The sequence below is a fragment of the Salvelinus namaycush genome, chromosome 22 (genome assembly GCF_016432855.1).
Source record: "Salvelinus namaycush isolate Seneca chromosome 22, SaNama_1.0, whole genome shotgun sequence".
Lineage (NCBI taxonomy): Eukaryota > Metazoa > Chordata > Actinopteri > Salmoniformes > Salmonidae > Salvelinus > Salvelinus namaycush.
In genome coordinates this window covers 9,633,054-9,650,728 of record NC_052328.1, presented here as the reverse complement: position 1 = coordinate 9,650,728, position 17,675 = coordinate 9,633,054, and positions in this window count along the sequence as shown.

Here is a 17,675-nt window from a genome sequence, read left to right as displayed (position 1 = left end):
GCACAAACAGTGGCCGGTTACCACAACACAAGACAGAAACACCTGTTTGTAAGGAGGCCATTCAGAATACTCCATTCACTTCCAAGACTTTCCTTTATCAGCTGAGTCTTTACACGTGCTAAACTTTGTTGACTTTTTCCGTGTAACATTGTGTTTGGATCAATGCTTGAACGTAATCCTGTCCATTTTCTAAAACTTTGCTGTTATATAGAGTGTTGTCATCTGGAATTTTTTGGGGATCTGGCTTTTTCACTGAGACTCAAAGAGATCCTCCTCCTAGTGGGGTTGGAAATCTGACTTAAGCATTCAGAAATGACCGGCTTGCTGATAGTGGCATTGAGAGCTTTCTCATTGCGGTGAGTAAAGCCCTGAAAATGCCTTCCACGTGTTCGGAGGAGTGTGCTGAATTTAACACTTTCGAACAGGACTTAGTGACAGACCTTTCTTTTAATTTGTTAGCTCATTGCTAATTGATGTCAAAGCCCCCCCCCCCCCCCCCCCCCACACACATTGTACAGTTATTTTAATGACTGTGAGAGAGTTATATTTTATTACCGAGGACGAGAGGCCACCAACAACAAAATACAGTAGGATTCACTTTTATAAGACAAGCATGAGATCTTACCTCTGCTTTACAGAGCCACAAACATTTGACTAATATTTATATCAATATTTCTTTCAACATTGAATAAAAACTGTGTTTTGAAAAGCATGTTACAACCTTTTAACCTCATGTTTTGTTTGTGTGAAACTCTGTATCCTGTGACTCCAGCTATGAGAGCGATTTTTATCATCATGGACAGAAACAATAACAGGTTATTTTTACAGGAATTAAGACATACTGGGTGGACTCACTTCACTGTGTGTCCCACCCTGGGAAAATATCAACTCACATTATTGTGCTGTTTTCCTTCACAACTTTATTAGTCGTGTGAGCAACATGCTACCAGAGTAAAGCACTGCTCTCATCCGCATTCAGCTCCAGTGTGAGACTATAGGTAAGAACCACACTGGAACCATGTTATGTTCTGTATTTACAAGAGACAGCAATAACAACATTTTGGGTGGGACTTTGAAACTTCAACCCTTCCACAATTCATCATGACATAGGGCAGGGATCATCAACTTGATTCAGCCACGGGGGCCCGGACCGGGGGCCGGAACATAATTACAAATCATTTGTAGACTGCCAATTCATCGCAAGAAGCCCGAACAGATACTGTATATTTAACTAAAACATAATCATTTCAAACCTTGCTTACATTTGTATACAATAACATATATCTCTCTATTATGCATGGGAATACCTTGGAACAGATTTCGAAAATTAAAATAACTTGGAGCTGATTTGCTGGTATTTTTATGGTTTTTTATGTTCAACAATGAGAAATAAAATATATATATTTTTTAATTGCCCGGACATAGGGCATGATCTTTTGATGCATTAATTCCTGTTTTTTATTGGTTTGTTATTCATGTGCATATGTATTGTTAAACATTTATTTTTAAATTAAAGTTACTGCTTTGCCTTGTTTTTTAATTGTTACATTTTGTGTTTCCACAATATGCCACAATAGGTCAATGTATGGTGATTCATGCACTTTTGCCGTCTGACCTTCTTTTTCTAATTCCTTACTTTAAGTTGTTAAATTTGGACAAAAAAGATTGAGACTATTTTTTTATATATGAAATTCTTTGATATCATTGCGTGGTGATTATTGTTGTTGTGTTGACTGAGTAATGGGAGAGAACTGGGTGCGCTTGTTTTTGTTGTCCTAGTGTTTGGGACAAAGTTAAGAAAATAAAAAAAACAGGACAAGCCATCTATAGGCGGGTGAAGAACACTGTGGTGCCATTTTGTCTGTTCCTTTCATCAAACGATTTACAACTTCCTGGTATTTGGTTTAGCTGTGTGAAAAAGAAGCATAGCTACATGAAAAGAAAAGGGAAAAGATATGCTGGATATGTTTAGTATCCAGTATCATTTCCAATCCAGTTTCACTCGCATGCAACGTTGATGTGCCAACCATTCGGGGAACAACTTCTGTGTACTTTTAGTTGCCCAATTAGCAGGTGTGTGTGCGTGTGTGCGTGTGTGCGTGTGTACGTGCATGTCAGGGGTGGTGGTTGGGATAAGCAACAAGGTCTTAGGCCACCAGGGTTGAGACCCACTGGAGGGTCACAGCTTAAGAATGGACTGTGATTAGAAACATTGTTTCGGTAATAACAACATTTAGATGGGTCACGCTCATGCACAAATCGTTTGGGAACCCATAACTTAGAAAATAAGGTACTTGTGGTAAAGCATCAATCATTGGGTCAGTAGCAGGTGATTGTTAGTAACACATGTAAAATGAACTTGGTGTAGTTTGAAAAATGGTCTGGAACAGTCACTTTTGTTGAAAGAGAGCCTTATGTGGTAAATGTTACCTCATTTAACCTTCACTAAAAATACTGATTACAGTTTGCCTATTAATAGGCAAGAATGTATGCCTCTTTCACCGCTACTGCGTAGAGCATGACAATCGTCCACAAGTAGGACGTGAACAGGAAATTTGTCAGTTGTTCTCAAGGAATGTGTTTGTGTGAAGAAAGTATTTGTCCCGTAGTCTGCTTTAAGAGATTTGTGACATGTCACTGACATCACAGAGTCATACAGAGGAGCAATGAGGTGAAACTCACAGTAGACCAGGAGATAAATGGTGTTCTATTGTTACACTGTTTTTGCCCTCTGATCACATTCAATTGTTCTAGCTTCTCTGGAGCACGTACGTACAGCAAACGTTGATACACAGCAAATTGGCCAGTGTTACTAAGGCATCAATTCAATCAGATTGAGTGTTAACCCGCGTTGGCCGACATCCACATAGCAGATGTTTTGGCGCTGTTTGAGGTGTAACTGCAGTATGAGCTGAGCTGAGCTGACAAATCGTGAGCGGCTGCAATTGGTAGTAGCTGTCTTACGGGCTCCTGACCACAGATCGTAACCTTTTTTTGTATATAATGCCTTCACCATCATTTCCGATGACTAAAAACAGCTTCTGGTCATCAGAACATCGATCACTAACCTCAATATGGATGGAAATGTCTACTTCAACAAGTCAGCAACTCTGGACGTTCTGCTTACTCTGGTCCAGGCCCTAATCCCTGGGACTCGAAAGAGGAATCGGCGGAGAAAGAGATGCAGGATAGGTTGCATCCTGACGAGACAATGTCGCCGAGCAAATAGACCACCATTGCAATCTGTTGTATTGGTGAAAGTGCAGTCACTGGAGAATAAACTGGATGAGCTCCATTCGAGACTATCCTTTCAACGGGACCTCAGAGGTGTGACTGAATGAGGACATGGAAAATATAAATTGCGCCTGTTTTTTGTATGCATCGTCAAGACCAGACCGCAGACTCTGGAAAGATGAAGGGAGGAGGGGTGTGTCACATTGTTAACAACAGCTGATGTGCGATCTCTAATGTTAAGGAAGTCTCAAGTTTTTGATCGCCTGAGTTTGAATATCTCATGAGCTGTAGACCATATTATTTACCAAGAGAATTTTCATATTTTTACCGCCACAAACCGATGCTGGCACTAAGACCACACTCAATGAGCTGTATAGGGCCATTAGCAAAAAAGAAAAAGGCTAATCAAAATAAAATGTTATTTGTAACATGCTTCGTGAACAACAGGTGTAGACTAACAGTACAATTATTACTTATATAGCGATACAGGGTGAGACTCAGATGCAAACACGGGAGGCAGATGGTTAGAGTTTCTGATATTTATTATAAAACAAGGGGCAGGCAAGAGACAGGTCGTGGACAGGCAAAAGATCATAAACCAGGTCAGAGTCCAGGAGGTACAGAGTGGCAGGCAGGCTCGAGGTCAGGGCAGGCAAAGGTCAGAACCGGGAGAACTAGAAAAACAGAGACTTGAAAAAGTAGGAGCACGGAAACATGCTGGTTGACTTGACAAGACAAGACGAACTGGCAACAGACAAACAGAGAACCCAGGAATAAATACCATGGGAATAATGGAGAAAACGGGTGACACCTGGAGGTGGGTGGAAACAATCACAAAAACAGGTGAAACAGATCAGGGTGTGACAGTACCCCCCTCTAGGGGCGCCACCTGGCGTCCTACCTGGGCCCATACCTGGTTGACCAGGGTGCCGGCGGTGAAAGTCTGCGATGAGGGCCAGTTCCAGGATGTCTTTAGCGGGAACCCAGCACCTCTCCTCTGGGCCATAACCCTCCCAGTCAACCAGGTATTGGAAACCCCTGCCCCATGGTCGAACCCTCAGGAGGAATCTCACCATGTATGCTGGCTGGACATCAATGACATGTGGGGAGGGATGGGCCTAGAAACAGAAGACAAAGAGCTGTGAGACAAGGGCTTAATCCTGGACACATGAAAAGTAGGGTGTATACGGAGGGTACGGGGTAACAACAGGCGATCAGCAGTGGGACTAAGGACTCTAGAAACTGGGAAAGGACCAATGAAACGGGGGGAAAAGTTTGCGGGATTCCACTCGAAGGGGCAGGTCCCGTGTAGACAACCATACCCTCTGCCCGAGACGATAGCAGGGAGCCAAAGTCCGGTGGCGACGGTACCTGGAGGTAGTCGACCGAGCTCTTTTCCAGGTACGCCGACAGTGGCGGACGAACATCAGGGCTGAGGGTATGTTGACCTCTACTTCTTGCTCCGGGAAGAGCGGGGGCTGATTCCCCCTTTGAGTGCTCCATGGGGTGAGTCCAGTGGCCGAGCAGGGAGGAGTGTTCCTAGCATACTCCACCCAGACCAGTTGCTGGCTCCAGATGGTGAGGTTACTAGAGACGAGACATCGAAGTGTCGTTTCCATGTCTTGATTGGCTCGCTCCGGCTGGCCATTGATTTGGGGATGAAACCCGGAGGACAGGCTGGCCGAGGACCCGATAAGGGTGCAGAACGCCTTCCAGAATCGGGACGAGAACTGATGACCCCGATCAGAGACAATGTCGACCGGGAGTCCATGGATTCGGAAGACGTGCTGCACCATGAGCTGGGCCGTCTCCTTGGCTGACGGTAACTTGGGGAGAGGGATGAAATGGAGAACCTATCCACCACTGTCAGGATGGTGGTGTTGCCATCTGACGGGGGAAACCCAGTGACAAAATCCAGGGAAATATGGGACCAGGGGCGATGAGGAACAGGGAGTGGCTGAAGGAGGCTAGACGGAGCTTGCCGCGGAGTCTTATTTTGAGCACACACTATGCATGCAGCGACAAAGGCCGAGACATCAGGAGTCATGGGGGGCCACCAGAAGCGTTGTTTGAGGAAAGCCAGGGTACAACGGGCACCAGGATGACAGGCAAGCCTGGAGGAGTGAGCCCATTCCAGGACCTGAGGCCGGGACGAACATCTGAGACTTGGAAAAACCAGGCGCATGGAAAAAACACATGCTGGTTGACTTGACAAGACAAGATGAACTGGCAACAGACAAACAGAGACCCTGGGAATAATGGGGTGACACCTGGAGGTGGGTGGAGACAATCACAAAGACAGGTGAAACAGATCAGGGCGTGACAACTTATGGGTAATTTTCCAACAATGCAGATTTAAAGATAAAGATTACATTTTTTTATAGAAATAGTGACATGAGGAATACACTAAGAGTACAAAACATTATAAACACCTGCTCTTTCCATGACATAGACTGACCAAGTGAATCCAGGTGAAAGCTTTGATCCTTTATTGATGTCACCTGTTAACCTTTAGACGTGTGAGTACCAAATATCTCTAACGGTCGCCCCCCAGCGTGAGTTGTTTTATGCGCGGGATGTCAGAATGCACTCACTGTTCCAAGATGTGATTGTTACGTAACAGGACAGTTGCCTGATAATTATCTATAGGCTATCTTTAAACTTATCATTTTCACTTTATTTTCTAACAAGTTTTATTTTCTAACAACAGTTTGAATTGAGGTGTGTTCCACCTCCTCATTAATTAACATAGAAGTAGTCCATATCACTGTTGTGGACAATTTATGTTTGAGGAATTACTGAGCCGGACAAACTTCTCTCTTGGAGGAGAGCCCAAGCACTTCCCCAGTGCGTCCGCAGATAAAGTGCTGCTCTACAATGATTCTACTGCTTTATATTTCGTTAGTGTAAATTCAAACAAAAGCAACTAGCTAAAACATTACTGTTATTCAGCAAATACAAGTTAATGGTTTAAATGCAGTTTCTGCTTGTATAATTTTGTTCTGTGGGGTTAACATGGAGTCAAGTGAATACTGTTTTTTTGTGTTTTAAAAATTTGGCTGTGAAAGACAAACAATTTAGTGTAAATTGTTTACTTTCTGCTCACTTTATTGCATTAGTGAGCCCTCAAATGATACTTTAGCCTAATTTGCTACATAGGTCATCTGCCTTTTTTGCAATTATTTTCCATTGGACAAAAGATGTAACCCACAAATGTTTGCTTAGGTTTTTTTTGCCAAACTAACAATGTCTTACTGTATTTAAATTATTTTATTTGATTTCAACTAACTTATGGTTTAATTTAATTTTGCGCAGTCTTACACAAACCTTTTCCGCCTGGCACATTTTCTGGCTGGCGCTCGCATTGCCTTCATTGTTATTTTCCTTACAAATAATACCTTTGGACATGTTTTGCATTCCTAGTAAGTGACTTATTTTCTGCATATCGCATTGTTATTTCTACTGTAGCATACAGTGTGTACAGTGCATTTAGAAAATATTCAGTCCCCTTGACTTTTTCCACATTTTGCTACATTACAGTCTTATTCTAAAATGGATTCAATAGTTTTTTCCCCTCATCAATCTACACACAATACCACATAATGACAAAGCAAAAACAGGTTTTTAGAAATTGTATATAACAATTATACATAACATTTACATAAGTTTTCAGACCCTTTACTCTTTTCAACTTTGTTGAAGCACCTTTGGCAGCGATCACAGCCTTGAGTCTTCGTGGGTATGACGCACATGCTTGGCACACCTGTATTTGGGGAGTTTATCACATTCCTCTCTGCAGATCCTCTCAAGCTCTGTCAGGTTGGATGGGGAGTGTTGCTGCACAGGTATGTTCAGGTCTCTCCAGGCTTTTCTCTTCCAGTGCTCCCTCATTTTCGAGCTGAAGCATTCTTCGTTCCCCTCGGACCACTCACGAGGATAGCGTACGTCATAACGCTGATGTCCGGGAGGGCACTCGCCTGGGCCACGGCGGTGTGGGAGCAACAGTCCGCCGTCTGCCTCAGTCTGGAGGAGTTTGTGGCGGAAGTTCTTACTCGCACCCCTTTCCATGCCATCCTGCTGTGGGGGAACCAGTCAAAATCTCTCCGGGTACTCATCGACGCCGATGAGAGTTTTTTGGACGCTACCCTGGCGTCCGAGCTGGGCATCCCTACTCAGCCCCTCTCCATTCCCATGGACGTTAGAGTGCTGGACGGGTGCTCTATAGGCTGGGTCACTCACAATGCCACCCCCATCAACCTATGAGTGTCAGGGAACCACAGCGAGGCAATCCAATTCATGCTGATTAAGTCTCCTCTGGTTCCCGTGGTATTGGGATTCTCTTGGCGCCAGCGACACAATCCCATCATAGACTGGACTGCCGGTGCCATTATGGGCTGGAGCTCGTTCTGCCACGCCCATTGTCTGAAGTCAGTGCAGCCTGCCCTGGGAAGTCTTCCTGTGGGCTCGGAAGTTGCCCTGGACCTCTCCGTCAATCCCGCAGAGTACCAGGATCTCCGGGAGGTGTTCAGTAAGGCCCCTAGTTTCTTATGACAAATGTTTTTTGTTTTTAGGGGTGCAACTGCATCTAGGGTATTGCGCAAGGTTAAATTGAGTTCCTCAGTTAACGGTCCTCGGTTAACCTCTCTGGTATCATTGGGACGGTAGCGTCCCACCGCGACAACAGCCAGTGAAATTGCAGGGCGCCAAATTCAAAACAACAGAAATCCCATAATTACAATTTGTCAAACATACAAGTATTATACCTAATTTTAAAGATAAACTTCTTGTTAATCCAACCACAGTGTCCAATTTCAAAAAGGCTTTACGTCGAAAGCACACCATGCGATTATGTTAGGTCAGGGCCTAGTCACAGAAAACCATACAGCCATTTTCCAGCCAAGTAGAGGGCTCACAAAAGTCAGAAATAGCGATTAAATTAATCACTAACCTTTGATGATCTTCATCAGATGGCACTCACATGACTTCATGTTACACAATACATGTGTGTTTTGTTCGATAAAGTTAATCTTTATGTACAAAAACCTCAGTTGAAATTGGCGCATTATGTTCAGTAATCATTGTCTTAAACAAACATCCGGTGAAATTTCAGAGAGCCACATCAAACTACAGAAATACTCATCATAAACATTGATGAAAAATACAAGTGTTATACATAGGATTAAAGATGAACGTCTTGGTAATCCAGCCGCTGTGTCAGATTTCAAAAAGGCTTTACGGCGAAAGCACACCATGCGATTATGTTAGGTCAGTGCCCAGCCACAGAAAACCATACAGCTATTTTCCAACCTGGGCACTCCCAGGTCTCCATGTTAGACAATAAATGTTTGTTTTGTTCGATAATGTCCCTCTTTATGTCCAATAACCTCAGTTTTGTTGGTGCGTTTAGTTCAGTAATCCAAAGGCACAAAGCACGCTCTCAACATCCAGATGAAAAGTTTAAAAAAGTACAATAAAAGTTTGTAGAAACATGTCAAACGATGTTTAAAATCAATCCTCAGGTTGTTTTTGTCATAAATAATCAATAATATTTCAACCGGAAAAAAAGCTTCGTCAATAGAAAAGGAGAAACAAGAAAGGTGCGCTCCCGATCATGCGTGGACTCATGTCGGAAAATTTCCACCTTCCACTCAAAAGTCCTCAAAAGTTTCTACAGCTGCAACATCGAGAGCATCCTGACGGGTTGCATCACTGCCCTAGTATGGCAATTGCTCGGCCTCCGACCGCAAGGCACTTCAGAGGGTAGTGCGTACGGCCCAGTATATCACTGGGGCAAAGCTGCCTGCCATCCAGGACCTCTACACCAGGCGGTGTCACAGGAAGGCCCAAAAAATTGTCAAAGACCCCAGCCACCCCAGTCATAGACTGTTCTCTCTACTACCGCATGGCAAGCGGTACCGGAGTGCCAAGTCTAGGACAAAAAAGGCTTCTCAACAGTTTTTGCCATAAGACTCCTGAACAGGTAACCAACTGGTTACCCGGACTATTTGCATTGTGTGCCCCCCCAGCCCCTCTTTTACGCTGCTGCTACTTTCTGTTTGTCTTATATGCATAGTCACTTTAACTATACATTCATGTACATACTACCTAAATTGGCCCGACCAACCAGTGCTCTCGCACATTGGCTAACCGGGCTATCTGCATTGTGTCCCACCACCCGCCAACCCCTCTTTTTACGCTTCTGCTACTCTCTGTTCATCATATATGCATAGTCGCTTTAACGATACCTACATGTACATACTACCTCAATAAGCCTGACTAACAGGTGTCTGTATATAGCCTTGCTACTCTTTTTTTCAAATGTCTTTTTACTGTTGTTTTATTTCTTTACTTACCTACACACACACACACACACACACATACCTTTTCCCCCGCACAATTGGTTAGAGCCTGTAAGTAAGCATTTTGGCGCACGTGACAAATAAACTTTGATTTGATTTGATTTGATCTCCCTCCTTTTTCAGAGTAAAAGCCTGAAACAATGCCTAAAGACTGGCCAAATGTAGAAGAAGCCATAGAGATCGTGAACTGGGTCCTAAGTCTTTGTATGGTGGATAGGCTTTCAATGGGAAAACAGCCTTTCAAAATAATCGTACTTCCTGGATGGATTTTCCTCAGGTTTTCACCTGCCATATCAGTTCTGTTATACTCACTGACATTATTTTAACAGTTTTGGAAACTTTAGGGTGTTTTCTATCCAAATCTACCGATTATATGCATATCCTAGCTTCTGGGCCTGAGTAGCAGGCAGTTTAATTTGGGCGCGCTTTTCATCCAAAATTCCGAATGCTGCCCCCTACCCTAGTGAAGTTATGATCCACAGGTCCGATAGGAATGTAATGCCTGGCCACGCAGTCGTGGTTGAAAAGGAAGTACCGGAGGAGACTAAGCACACACCCCTGAGGGGCCCACATGTTGATGGTCAGCATGCCGGATGTGCTGGAACCAACATGACCCTGAACCCAAGCTACCCCCAAGCTATAAGACTGTAAAACGACTGCATGGCCGTGCATGACTCCATAAGACTATAAGCTTCTACCCCCAAGCTATAAGACTGCTAAACGACTGCATGGCCGTGCATGACTCCAACACCATCATCAAGTTTGCTGATGACACAACGTTGGTAGTACTGATCACCGACGACGATGAGGCAGCCTATAGGGAGGAGGTCAGAGACCTGGCAGTGTGTTGCCAGGACAACAACATCTCCCACAAAGGCAAAAAGACAAAACTGCTAAATAGCTAATCAAATGGCTACCTGCATTGACCCTTTTTTGCTGAAACTCTCTTGTAATGACTGCACACACACTGGACTCTAACCACACACTCACAGATACTTACGCTGACACCCCAACACACACATACACACTCACACACACCCTGCATACACCCACACACACATAACATGCGCACACATGCATACGGACGTCACACACACACTTTCACCACATAAGCTGCTGCTACTGTCTATTATCTATCCTGTTGCTTATTCAATTTACCCCTACCTATATGTGCATAGCTACCTCAATTACCTCGTACCCATGCACATCGACATTAAGTTGCCCTAATATTGAGTTGCCCTAAGAACAGCCTCAATTTGTCGGGGCTTGGACTCTACATGGTGTCGAAACCGTTCCAAAGAGATGCTGGCATATGTTGATTCCAAAGTTTCCCACAGTTGTTTGAAGTAGGCTGGATGTCCTTTGGGTGGTGGACCATTCTTCATACACATGGGAAACTGTTGAGTGTGAAAAACCCAGCAGCATTGCAGTTCTTGACACAAACTGGTGTGCCTGGCACCTACTACCATACCTCGTTCAAAGGCACTTAAATCTTTGTCTTGCCCATTCACCATCTGAATGGCACACATACACAATCCATGTCTCAATTGTCTCAAGGCTTAAAAATCCTTCTTTAATCTGTCTCCTCCCCTTCATCTACACTGATTGAATTGGATTTAACATTTGACATCAATAAGGGATCATAGCTTTCAACTGGATTCACCTGGTCAGTCCATGTCATGAAAATAGCAGGTGTCTTGAATGTTTTTGAGTATTTGAACTTGTAACATTGCTGCATGATTTAAAACTCGGCTGTATGGGATTTGTCAGATATTATTTTGTGTTTGGTTTCGTTGCATCCAATGGCAGTGTCCTCAATAAGGTAATGCAAGGAGCCGCTTGTGGATTTGACAGCTCTAACACAGTTCCACCTCCGGCACCGCCAAAACAACTGCTATGCAGATGTTGGCTAGTATTTTCAGTGTAACATTTCTAGAGTTGTAAGATGTTGATTCAAAAGTTGATTAAACACAGCCTCAGATACCTATGTCCCACTCCAGAGTGTAAAATTCACTATTTACCAAGTGTTACATTTCCAGAGTTGAGTTAATTTCCATTAACTCTCTCAGAGTAAAAAAGACGTGAGGAACATTATCAAATTTCTCCGCATGCTCTGTTGCAGGTAGATTTTTGGGGGGAATTGTTTGTTTCCAATATCTATGTTTTTTTTCTTATACTACACAAATATGAATAAGATACATTTTTCTAAACTAATCTGATCTGTAAGTGGTAGGACTTATTGCATCTGTGTGGACCTATATACACTGTAGACTCTGGAAAAGTGTTACATTTAACACTCTCAGAATTTATTTAACACTGGAGAATTTGGTGTGTGGACATGGCCCTTAAATAGGATTAATAGAAAATATATATTTTTAACAAACTTCCTCTATAGTTGTCAATTCTTGCTTTCATTTAAGGGAGAAAGTGGCTTGAGATTAATGCATATTGTTTCTATCATACTTTTAAGCTCTCAAGTAACTTTTAAGAACTTTTCTTTTTTCGGACTCAAGGGCTTTTTGAGTGCTTTACAGATGTGGACGACTCAGCAGGTCATCCAAGTGTCACTATTTCAAGATGAAGATGCAGCGGGGAGTGACGAGAGCCAGCAAATACCTGTGCTCCAAACATACTGTTTCCATCTAGGACCCAAATTGAGTCACTCACATAATTTGTATCCTGGAAATCTTCCTCTGAGATGGGGATCATCATTAGCTCACCTGCATACTGTAGGCCTGCCTACCTGTGGGCAGAATGCAACACGTCATTACAGGGTTAGTTCCATACTCATCCTGACTCATGGAAAAATGTACCCAAGCCCAAAACCATTTCAACACACACTCATACCTTATGGTACCTCGGGCTCAGAGAAAGCTGGTGGGAGGAGCTATAGGAGGACAGGCTCATTGTAATTGCAGGAATGGTAGAAATGGAATCGTACCAAACATCAAACACACAGAAACAACGTGTTTAACTCCGTTCCATTGATTCATTCCAGACATTACAATGAGCCCTCCTATAGCTCCTCCCACCCAGGTCCACTGCTCAGGCTAGATCTTCCTTTGTTTGAAGTGATTTCAAGGAGTCATGTCATGTTAGATTAATCAAATCAAATGTTATTTGTCACATGCGCCGAATACAACGGTGAAATGCTAACTTACAAGCACTTAACACTTATTTTTCTTAAAAATGCATTGTTGATTAAGTAAAGTAATTTGATAGTAACAAATAACTAAAGAGCAGCAGTAAAATAACAATAGTGAGGCTATATACAGGGGGTACCGGTACAGAGTCAGTGTGCGGGGCAATAGTTAGTCGAGGTAATTGAGGTAATATGTACATGTAAGTAGAGTTAAAGTGACTACGCATAGATAATAAACAGAGAGTAGCAGCAGCATAAAAGAGGGGGGAGGGTGCAATGCAAATAGTCTGGGTAGCTATTTGATTAGCTGTTCAGGAATCTTATGGCTTGGGGTAAGAAGCTGTTAAGATGACTTTTGGACCTAGACTTGGCGCTCCGGTACCCCTTGCCGTGCGGTAGCAGAGAGAACAGTCTATGACTAGGGTGGCTATAGTTTTTGAAGATTTTTAGGGCCTTCCTATGACACCACCTGGTATAGAGGTCCTGGATGGCAGGAAGCTTGGCCCCAGTGATGTACTGGGCCGTACGCACTACTCTCTGTAGTGCCTTGCGGTCGGAGGCCGAGCAGTTGCCATAGCAGGCAGTGATGCAACCAGTCAGGATGCTCTCGATGGAGCAGCTGTATAACTTTTCGAGGATCTGAGGACCCATGTCTTTTCTGTCTCCTGAGGGGGAATAGGCTTTGTCGTGCCCTCTCCCCGACTGTCTTGGTGTGTTTGGACCATGATAGTTTGTTGGTGATGTGGACACCAAGGAACTTGAAGCTCTCAACATGCTCCACTACAGCCCCATCAATGAGAATGGGGCGTGCTCGGTCTTCCTTTTCCTGTAGTCCAAAATCATCTCCTTTGTCTTGATCACGTTGAGGGAGAGGTTGTTGTCCTTGGCACCACACGGCCAGGTTGCTGACCTCCTCCCTATAGACTGTCTCATCGCTGTTGGTGATGAGGCCTACCACTGTTGTGTCATCGGCAAACTTAATGACAGTGTTGGAGCCGTGCCTGGCCATGCAGTCATGAGTGAACAGGGTGTACAGGAGGGGACTGAGCATGCACCCCTGAGGGGCCCCCGTGTTGAGGCTCAGTGTGGTAGATGTGTTGTTACCTACCCTTACCACCTGGGGGCGGCCCGTCAGGAAGTCCAGGATCCAGTTGCAGAGGGAGGTGTTTAGTCCCAGGGTCCTTAGCTTAGTGATAAGCTTTGCGGGCACTATGGTGTTGAATGCTGAGCTGTTGTCAATGAACAGCATTCTCACATAGGTGTTCCTTTTGTCCAGGTGGGAAAGGTCAGTGTGTAGTGTAATAGAGATTGCATCATCTGTGGATCTGTTGGGGCGGTATGCAAATTGGAGTGGGTCTAGGGTTTCTGGGATAGTGGTGTTGACATGAGCCATGACCAGCCTTTCAAAGCACTTCATGGCTACAGACGTGAGTGAGTAGTCATTTAGGCAGTAGTAACTTGGACACAGAGACTATGGTGGTCTGCTTGAAACATGTTGGTATTACAGACTCAGTCAGGGACAGATTGAAAATGTCAGTGAAGACACTTGCCAGTGTCAGCGCAGGCTCGGAGTACACGTCCTGGTAATCCGTCTGGCCCTGCGGCCTTGTGAATGTTGACCTGTTTAAAGGTCTTACTCACATCGGCTACAGAGAGCGTGATTACACAGTCGTCCAGAACAGCTGATGCTCTCATGCATGTTTCAGTGTTACTTTACTCGAAGCGAGCGTAGAAGTAATTTAGCTTGTCTGGTAGGCTCGTGTCACTGGGCAGCTCACGGCTGTCCTTCCCTTTGTAGTCTGTAATAGTTTGCAAGCCCTGCATCATCCGACGAGCATCTGAGCCGGTGTAGTACGATTCGATCTTAGTCCTGTGTTGACGTTTTGCCTGTTTGATGGTTCATCGGAGGGCATAGTGGGATTTCATATTAGCTTTCGGGTTAGAGTCCCACTTCTTGAAAGCGGCAGCTCTAGCCTTTAGCTCAGTGCGGATGTTGCCTGTAATCCATGGCTTCTGGTTGGGGTATGTACATACAGTCACTGTGGGGACGACGTCATCGATGCACTTATTGATGAAGCCAGTGACTGATGTGGTGTACTTCTCAATGCCATCGGAAGAATCCCGGAACATATTCCAGTCTGTATTAACAAAACAGTCCTGTAGCTAAGCATCTGCTTCATCTGACCACTTTTTTTTTTGACTGAGTCTCTGGTGCTTTCTGCTTTACTTTTTGCTTGTAAGCAGAAATCAGGAGGATAGAATTATGGTCAGATTTGCCAAATGGAGGGCGAGGAAGAGCTTTGTACGCGTCTCTGTGTGTGGAGTAAATGTGGTGTAGAGTTTTTTTCCTCCGGTTGCACATTTAACATGCTGGTAGAAATGAAGTCAAATGGATTTAAGTTTCCCTGCATTAAAGTCCCCGTACACTAGGAGGGCCACCACTGGATGAGCGTTTTCTTGTTGGCTTATGGCCTAATACAGCTCGTTGAGTGCGGTCTTTGTGCCATTATCGGTTTGTGGTGGTAAATAGACTGCTACGAAGAATATAGATAAAAACTCTCTTAGTAAATAGTGTGGTCTACAGCTTATCATGAGATACTCTACCTCAGGAGAGCAAAACCTAGAAACTTCCTTAGATTTCGTCCACCAGCTGTTCTATCCTGCTGAAAAAGTGTAAAACCCGCCAGCTGTATGTTATTCATGTCGTCGTTCAGCCACGACTCGGTGAAACATAAGATATTACAGTTTTTAATGTCCCGTTGGTAGGATATACGTCCTCGTAGTTAGTCTATTTTATTATCCAGTGATTGTACGTTGGCAGATTAGATTACCCACTCACCGTCGGATCCTTACAAGGCACCCAGACCTACGTCCCCGGTATCTCCTTCTCTTTCTCCTGCGAATGACGGGGATGAGGGCCTTGTCGGGTGTCTGGAGTTAATCCTTTGCGCCCGACTCTTGCAGTACGGGGTGAGTAATCGCTGTCCTGATATCTCAAAGCTCTTTTCGGTCATAAGAGACGGTGGCAGAAACATTATGTACAAAATAAGTTACAAATAACGTGAAAAAACACACACAATAGCACAATTGGTTAGGGGACCGTAAAACGGCAGCCATCTCCTCCGATGCCATTATACCATGACCTCACCACTCTCGAGATCTGCTCCTATTTTATCTTCTATCATCACATTCAGGCTCTGCACACGTTGATTCCATAATCATTTACACCGGAAGGAAGTAGTTTGCACTGTTATTATGTGCATTTCAAAATAACAAGGAAACACTTTCAACATATATTTGCAACAAAAAGGCTTTCACATAATACATCTATCTACTGGTACTTCGGCTTACTCTATACTGTGACACATAGACACAGGTGTGATTGTTCTCCTCCAGAATCGTTCCACCACCGCCTGGTAAAGATAGAGGGCCTCTTTGTTTGACCTTCTGCTCGGTCATGCTGACAACAAAGGTTCCTTTGGGGACCTTCTATGGGTTGGAGGTCCTGTTCCCATCCGCTAGGTGAGATAAGGAGCAGTCAGGCTGTCTGCCTCACTACGGGTAATAACCATCTGTTGTCAGGCCTTATCAGGGTCCTTGGGGCCTGTCCGGGACTCTGAGCCATGAAAGAGCACCCCATGAGACCCCCCCCAAAGAGCCCCTGGGAAGTCCAGTTCAGTGGAATGTGTCTGCTTGAGATAACTGAGGGGCTCCCTATTCCTCTCTCTCTCTCTCTCTCTCTCTCTCTCTCTCTCTCTCTCTCTCTTTCTCATATCTTTATATGCTGTGTAGTATAGTGTTGGGGTACCAAGGACATGCCTAATTGTATCACTCAGCCTCCATCTGAAAAGAAGAACCTGTGTCAATGGGGCTTTTATTCACTATTTTATACAGACTATTTTATTCCTGTCATGATGTCAGAGCTTTCTCTCAGTTAATTCAGATAGGCTAGAAGAAGTAGGCTACTTCGTCAGTAGTGATGTTGTATATTGAGCCATACTGTACTTGTAGCACCCTGGTAACTAAATCCAGTTGATCCCAATTATGTAATGTCATAAGCCTTGTAGTCACTCCCAGAAGGAGAATTCTTTGCAGACTTTTCCCACTCCCTGCAGTGTAAGGATACATGGAAAACTACCCCATGCATGGATCGCCACTCCTCCAACATCACAAATAATATGCACCAATGTGCATCATTACTGTACATGTGTAGTTGTCATGGACCAGCTCTTTCCAGCTATTCATTTGTGGTTTTGGTTGGGTTTTGTTGGGAGGTGTGTGTCCAGGGACTGGCCACGGAGTAATATAAGCTGCCAGTAATCATGCCTGACAACTAATGTACACTCCTTTCACTATATTGTGTGTGTGTTTACTGTTTGACTGCTGCTTGCCGCTTAGTGTTTGTGGGTTGTTATACTGTGTGTGTCCCAGAGTCTATTGGCAGTACAGTAGTGACAGTTGGGTAAGTAGCTTGTATTACAGTGGCCGCGTCCAAATACCCATACTTGCGTCCTAAATAGTAGGATGTTTCAGTGTGTGAAAAAATTATGTTTTAGAGTTTGTGACATTTCGAAAATCGAGTATACTTTAAATACTCATTTTGGTTTTGAGAAAAGCTGATAATCAGCTGTCAATTATACTGAACAAAAATATAAACGCAACACACAACAATTTCTAAGATTATCCTGAGTTACAGTTCATATGAGGAAATCAGTCAACTGAAATAAATTCAGTAGGCCCTAATCTATGGATTTCACATGACTGGGAATACAGCTATTCATCTATTGGTCACAGATACCTTGAAAACAATGGGTCTCACAACGGGCTTCAGGATCTCGTCACAGTATTTCCGTGCATTCAAATTGCCATCGATGAAAATGCAATTGTGTTCGTTGTCTATAGCTTATGCCTGCTCATACCATAGCCCCACTGCCACCATG